Genomic DNA, 8239 nt, shown 5'->3' with positions numbered 1-8239 from the left:
GAAGATAGTATCAGTGGTCCAGTTATGGAATTCGTGACGGACCCCCACCATGTGCAGTTCCAGATGCCATTCTATTCTAGCCAGGTTAAAAAAATTAATAAATAAAAAATGGCTGTTTTCGTCCAAGTGGCTCAGTTCCAGAGGGTTTCTGTCGTCAATAGAGCTGTGCATTTGTCCATATGTCATCTTTTTTGTCCTCCCCAAACCAGCTAGCAGGGACGTGCAAAGAATTAAGCTTTGCCAAGACATTGGTCTTGAATGTTTAAAACTCAGGATATGTATGATCAAGTTTTCCTTAAATAAGTTAATAGTAAATGGTCCTTTCAGTGAGGTCAAGGGCCATCCCCACTTCTCAAGCACGGCTGAAAACTGCTAGGGCTCTTGACATCTGTGACATTTTCACTCTATTTGTAGAAATCTGAAATCTACAGAAAATACTGCAGAAAAATTGTAATCTGAATTTCAAAGGTACAAGGAATTAGAGGTTAAACAAGCAACACTCAGAACTGCAGCTGAGGAACAAAAGCAAGTATATCCAATTAACAAATGGCAATTATAATTATTTATACAAAGGAGATAATTAGTATGAGTGAGGATAATTAGATATTGTCATGGTGATATTATCAGCAGTCCGGTGATATTGACCTGTGCTGATGAACTTGTGACATTACATTTGCAAGAATAACCCAACAAACTGCACTAACGTCTGAAATGCATGAAAAACATTAGATTCCTTCAGCATTTTCATCATTCAGCCAAGTTGATGTACAGCCAACCTCAGGCATGTTAGGTCTGTATTTTTTTATCTACCACCTGAATGCTTAATTACCTAAATGAACTCATTAAGTGCTTCATTGGACAAATTTAACACTTTTGGCCAAGGTCAAGCCTGACGAAGATTTAATGTGACCCTTGAAAGCCAGTGAAACAAGGTCTGAGTAGCCCACTGGTGTCACATCTGAACAAGATGGGTTAGTCTGAAGGAGGCAAAATTAGACAATATAGTTTATGATTTAATAAAACGAATTAGCATAGACTTTCTTAATTAATCACTTTATTTGTACTTTTAAAGATGGTTTGACATCCTGTTTTGCAAGGAATGTTATTTAGTGCGCGAGTCTTTACTGTATTTTACTGTACATTATGTGATGCACTTGAGCATACACCAGCATAACAGTGGCATAAAATCATAATATAACAAGATTAAAACCGCAATATTATCAGAATTAAATTGTTAAAAAAAGACACAGAGTCTTGTACTTAATGCTGCATTGTAAGATCAAAATCACTTTGCACCCTACTGATAATAAATGTTTTCTGTGTTTACACCATCATAAGTGTAACGATATGTAATAAGGAAAAGGTTGAAACTTGCTTTTATCCATTTGTGATCAAAGTAAATGGTGAAAAATGAGAGTTATACAATGAGGTCAGTTCACAACAACAATGACAAAATAGGTATTTGGCTACATAATATTATCCAACAGCCTACGTGGCCAAACACTACTTTTAACAGTGCCAAAAAAGATTACCTAAATTAAAAAGACAACATAAGCAGGTAAAGTCAAAACCAGTAAACCGCCGGTGCCTTAATGCGGTGCACCGCCCCGCAGAACCTCACATTACATTCTCTGACAGTTCCGTCTCACACAGAATCAAGTGTGAAATATAGGGCATCTGCGTTTTACGCCCAGCCCTGGAATGCCTTTCTTCTCAGATCTGGTCTGGAGCTGCACTGCCGTTCCCGGGGACCATGGGGAAGGACAAGTCCTGGCTGTCCTGGCTCTTGACAGGGGAAATAAATCACAGCGCACACCGGAGGATACCCTTCCAGGCTGCAAGCTGGGAACTTCATTATCCCGCCCCTGCTTCTTATTACTATGCATATCGGCTCTGATTGGTCCTGGGCTCTGACATACCGCAGCCTACTTCTGTCAGCCTTCGAGGAGCAGGGGATCAGTCTTCTGCCACAGACGGTAAGAAAGAGTGAGAGGGGGATGAGCACAACTTTGAATGGGCCAGGAAACCCTGGGAAAGATGCTGTAGATGAAAATGAAGAGAAAGCAATGGGATAGAAGGAAAAGGGAAAGAAAAATAAAGAGGAAGTCCTCAGGAAGCTGCTGACTGTCTATTATTTGTTTAAATACTAGACCACAATGAAGATCTTAGCGCCAAGTGGTTGACCCTTTTGGTTTGTGACCAGTGCATAAAAACTCATTCCCAACATTTGATCTGAATATTAGGCATTTAACTGGCACACAGTTCTGCTTTGATTTGTGTATTATTCTTTCCTGCCGTTTAATTTTCCCTCAGAATGTTGAGAATGCAGTAGTGATTCCAGGCAGCGATTCTGAAGGGATCGACCCTGGATTCTGGCCCATGTATATTGATTCTGTTGATTCCTCCTGTCTTCATGCACTGAAAGTTGAACTTCTCTTGCATGTAAAACGCATTATCTTTAAATGGTGCTGTTGACATAAGTAGGATAATATTATTCAGTCTGAGCAGAGGTGATTTACCTCAAGAGAAGATGAGGAGAAGGAAAAGAGACGATTACATGAGGACAGCATGAGGAAACTGGGAACATCAACACAAAAATTTGCAGGATGTAAATGTGAGTCTTTTCCATGCATTTTTTGAGAAAACACTGGAGATGGTCTGCACAAAAAAATATACTAAGGCAACGTTGTAAACATTGTTTGTTGTTCCTGGGCTAATGAGCCACATGATTCGGTCATATTCACAGGTAGCTCTTAATACTAAATATAAACACTGTTACAATCTTGCCACAAGGAAAGATGATCATTATCACTATAGGTGAAGATTAAAATGACACATTCTAGTACTAAAAATGCAATAGAGAACATGCTAAAATATAGCAAGTCTCATTTAATTAGCCCACTGATTGATGAGCCTGTTTCAGTAGCCAACACTTTCCAGTGCATGCCAAACTTTATACTGTAAAAAAGTACCTCCTTATGAGATTTATGTCATTGTTATCATGGCATCAGATGCTCATTTTCCTCTCGAGGTCACTTCAACCATGGCAGAGCAGTAACCCGATCACATTGACCATCTCTGATTGGCTCACAGTGAGCTAGGGGCTACACAATGCCTCTCTGAAGACACCTTTTTTTAGTGATGTGTGACTGCTGTTAATGTGGGTGTTAGAAGGGCTGTGATCTTCTGTGGCTGGTTTAACCCCAGAGCTGGGAGTTGAAAGAAGGTATGTACAGGCACAATTGTGACATAATAAAACACAAATACAAATACAATATTGAGGTATTGTCTGCACTGTGGCATTTTCTATGGTGTCTATCATGTAAGGACACCTCAACAGAGTTCTTGACCTTAACATGAGTATTTATAACAAGAATAAGTATGCATAAAGACATACGAATCAGTGGATTTCAACCATGAATACCACCAGTGGTACATGATTTTATAAATTAATACAGAAAAACAATAAAAATAAACAAACAAACACAAACTTTCAGTGTTTTTTTTCATATGTCTGTTATGCTTACCAAGGATATTTTTTATTAATAAAAAAATAAAATAAACAGTAATACTGTGAAATATGATTTGAAAAATACTCTTCTAATAATATTGTGAAGTATTTACAATTTCATTTTTCTATTTTAATATATTCTAAAATATAATTTATTCCTGTGATGACAAAGCTGAATATTCAGCAGCCATTACTCCCGTATTCAGTGTAACATGATCTTTCAGAAATCATAATATCCTGATTTACTGTTAAAAAACTTTTCATTGATGTTGAAAACAGATGTACTGCTTAATATTTTTGTGGAAACTGTGATATTATTTTAGGTTTATTTGATGAATAGAAAGCTCAAAGGAACCAAGTTTATCAATTTTTAGCAATTTAATGCAGTAATGCATTGGTGAATGAAAGTATTATTTTGATTCGATAGATAGATAGATAGATATCTTATTAACCCCAAACTTTTGAACAGTAGGAGAACCACTAACATAATTCACTCACAATAATCATGATCACAATTTTACCATCATAGTCTTGAGTATATGAATGAAGCACCTCAATCATTTTTTTTAGCATACCTTGCTCTCTCATTTAATACCTGGTCAGCTTCATTCCCATGGTAAATGTTTGAACGGAACCAGTACATGAGCCTGCATGTGGATCAGTGAGAAGTGCATGCATACCACTTCTCTTCACTCACCAAGAAGAAACAAGGAGGAGGGAAGATTACCTCTCGCTCCCTATCCCCCGTCCCACCCACCCGTTCCGGGCACAGCATGGGAATCCCTGGAGCTCAGCTGGGCTAATTAGGGTGAGTTGTTAGGAGAGAAACACAGGTGTTAGGCTGAGCCACTCGCTGTATGGAATGATGACTGTTCCCTTACCCTGCGCACCCCCAGTAATTTGTTCGCACCCTGTGTAACCATGCATCTCTCTGCTCCACTTCTATGCACATTTCATTAATTCTCTTTATGTGCCTATTCGTTTTCATTATTTATTGCCCACACAATGTTAATGCCATTAGCAGGAGCCACAACAATGACTTTGCCTGTGTAGTCCTTACCTGGGCCACGGGGAACTTGCTGGATGTGGTTTATTGGGTCAAGGTTCTGTGTGAGGCAAAGACTTAGGCAGAAGCTTTTCTGTGTGAAATCATGTGATCATGCAAAAAGGATGTGCTCCAAATCACACAGTTTGCGTCACAAGTGGCAATTCGATTAGCCAAATCTTTGATACATCTTGGCCAGGGGTTAAATTGGGCCAGACCCAGGGGCATAGCAACCATTTAACTGAAGAGGACAAGAGCAAATTACTCTGTCATCTGGTTGTGTCAGTGCTCATTTAAAAGAACAAGAAATTGAAGGAGCAATCCTTAAAGTGCTAAGACCTATCTGTTTTTCCGCAATTCAGTTACATTACCTAATTAATACTATGATATTATAAAAAAGTGCTACCTAATTAATTATTTATATTAATATTCATGAGCCAACATAATATGTTTTTACTTTTATTACTTTATCAAAGCAACCTATACCTCTTGCCACACAACTTGCATCAAATAAATAGATAAATACCCTAAATATCATAATCTATAATAACCTGCAAAAGGCAAAACATAGTATCAGTTTTGTATTTTTGATCAAGTAAATGCAGCCTTGGTGAGCATAAGACACAAAAGCTTAAAATAAAATAAAAAATTACAGACCCCAAACCTTTGAACACTAACGTACAATTGTGCTCAAATTTTACATACAGTACACTTTGCAGTATCTGAAAAAAATTAAGTATGAATAAGATATTTCACACAAAAGACATTTACATATAGTCCACAAGAGAAAATTAAGAAAAAATAATTTATAAACATGACCCCATTCAAAAATGTACATACACTTGATTCTTAATACTGTGTTGTTACCTGGATAATCCACAGCTGTCAGTTTATTTTGTTTGTTTGTTTTTGTGTGTGATAGTTGTTCATGAGTCCCTTGTTTGTCAGTCAGGTCAAATTGCCTGCTGTTTTTCAGAAAAATCCTTCAGGTCCAACAAATTCTTTGGTTTTCCAGCTACTTTTGGTATTTGAGCCATTTCCAACAATGACTGTATGATTTTGAGATCCCTCTTTTCACACCGAGGACAACTGAGGGACTTGTACGCGACTATTACAAAAGGTTCAGATGCTCACTGATGCTCCAGAAGGAAAAAAAAAATCGATGCATTAAGAGCCAGGGGTGTAAACTTTTGAACATAATGAAGATGTGTAAATTTTTTTTATTTTAGCTACATGTCATGTTTTTAATTTAGTACTGCCCTTCAGAAGCTACAGAATATACTTAAAGGGTTTGTTCACCCAAAAATGAAAATTAGGCTGCGTTTTACTCACCCCCGACTTTCTTCTTTCAGACGAATCCAGTCGGAGTTATATAAAAAATTGTCTTTGATATTTCAAGCTGTTAAATGCCACTCAACGGGTGTTGCATTGCTTCAGTCCAAAAGAACTTAAATAATAATTGCCCATCCATAAAAAAAGTGTCTCACACGGCTCCGGGGGGTGAACAAAGACAATTTTTTTATATAACTCCGACTGAATTCATCTGAAAGAAGAAAGTCATATACACCTAGGATGCCTCAGGGGTCAGTAAGACACAGCCTAATTTTCATTTTTAGATGAACTAACCCTTTAATGTTTCCCAGAAGAGAAATTAAGTTCAATTTGCCCTGATCTTCAAATTCAAAACGTTTTCACCTCCAGGCTCTTAAAACATAATTTTTTGCTTGTTTGTTTTGTATTTTTGTAAAGATCAATCCACTGAAGGCGAGCGTAAGTGAGAACGTCTCTAGGTTACGTATGTAACCATGGTTCCCCGAGGGAACGAGACGCTGCGTCGAGACGCTTGGGTTAAATACATTCAATACACGACGAGGGCACAATGGGAACATGAAGCTACTTATAGGAGACAAGGAGGGTCACATGACATGAACAAACCAATGGGGAACAAGACACATGACTAAGACTACCAATCAGAACATGACACAATGAACAGGGGAACCAATGGCATGAATACATGAGGGCAAGGGAAGCATGACACAAACAGGAACCATGAAACAATTACAAAATAAAAGACATGGAAAACATGAACATGAAACAAAACACCACATTACAATTTTGTATTATGTATTATGCATTATGTATGTGTGCCACGTTTCTCTTACAGAAACACACATTCCCGGTTGACCTAGCTGCTCTGCTGAGAAAGTAGTATTCTTGCCATTATTCTTGTCACCACCGTTCTTGAATACACTCTTAAAAATAAAGGTGCTTCAAAAGGTTCTTCAAGCAATGCCATAGAAGAACCATTTTTGACCATTCAGTCAAAGGTTCTTTAAAGAACCATCTCTTTCTTACCTTTTTGTAATCTGAAGAACCTTATTTCGCCACAAAGAACCTTTTGTGAAACAGAAAGGTTCTTCAGATGTTAAAGGTTCTTTATGGAACCATTTAGACAAAAAGGTTATTCTATGGCATCGTGAAGCACCTTTATTTTTAAGAGTGTATGTGAGTTAGGGGCGTGCCATATTACACGAGAATCACCATCAGATTTAACCTCAGACCATATCCGGAGAACTTCTAGCTGTTACTGTTACATAACAATGTTGTGATAACCTGTCTACCTTTCTGAGTGCATTTAAAAAGAAAACTCCACGAAGTGAGCTGAACACGAACTTTCAAGCTCCTCTCGTCACTGGCTTTGGGAAGATAGTCCCTGTGCTCCATACTTTTCCCACCTAAATAATACATACAACTCCTCATGCAATATTTATGCACACAAATCGACAAAGAGTCAAGAAAGCAGCAGAAAGACAGAGATGCCCGGGCTGATTCACTCAGGGACGACGTGTGGAAAAAGAGGGTGTGGAGAGAAATGCACACAAAAGACGCGAGGAGGGTGAGGTGCACCATTAGGGGCTTTAGTGCACAGGCATCGAGGTGGAATCAGAGTTAATCAAGAAACACTCTCTCAGCTCAGAGCTGGTCCTACACTCAGCAGTGCTCACCCAGGCAAAAGCTTTAGCTCTGACTCAGCTCATAAACAGAGGAAACCATTCCTGCCTCGTGATGGACGATGAATCAATTGCATCATGCTTTCTTAAGAGATTCTATTTCGGGTGTGTCGGGGCGGGGGGAGAAGAGGAATAAAAGACAATGTATTTGCAGCCAGCTGTGAGTGTTTTCTAGCGAAGCAGGCTATCAGCTGACATGGAAGGAAGACCTCACCGTTTCAAAACATTCAATTTATATCAGTGTAAATGGAAGACAATATAGAGTTGGTCTATAGAAAGTGATTCACTGAACAGAAGGTTAAAAAAGCAGTAGTTTTTTAGAGAGAGCAGCAGTGCCATGAGACGAGCATAAACTGAGCCTGCAGGAAAGAAATACCTAAATTGTTTCATGTAGACTTTTGCTTCCTAAATCCCTCATTAGTCTCACATGTGTCTCAAACTGTGCTCAGATTTACAAATATACTAACATCTGCTGTATGCTTTATATATGTGGACAATTTTTATGGCCATTTTTTTCTAAAGAATTTTAAAAGAAACATTTGAGGCAAAAGGTATATATATAGAGAGTGAGAGAGAGAGAGAGAGAGAGAGAGAGAGAGAGAGAGAGAGAGATACTCTGGAAAGAAATTAATACTTTTTTGCGGCATGGATGCACTGTATTGATCAAAGTTT

Source organism: Sinocyclocheilus grahami, unplaced genomic scaffold (genome assembly GCF_001515645.1).
Source record: "Sinocyclocheilus grahami isolate Dianchi unplaced genomic scaffold, SAMN03320097.WGS_v1.1 scaffold602.1, whole genome shotgun sequence".
Classification (NCBI taxonomy): Eukaryota; Metazoa; Chordata; class Actinopteri; order Cypriniformes; family Cyprinidae; genus Sinocyclocheilus; species Sinocyclocheilus grahami.
Note: the sequence above shows the minus strand (reverse complement) of the source record.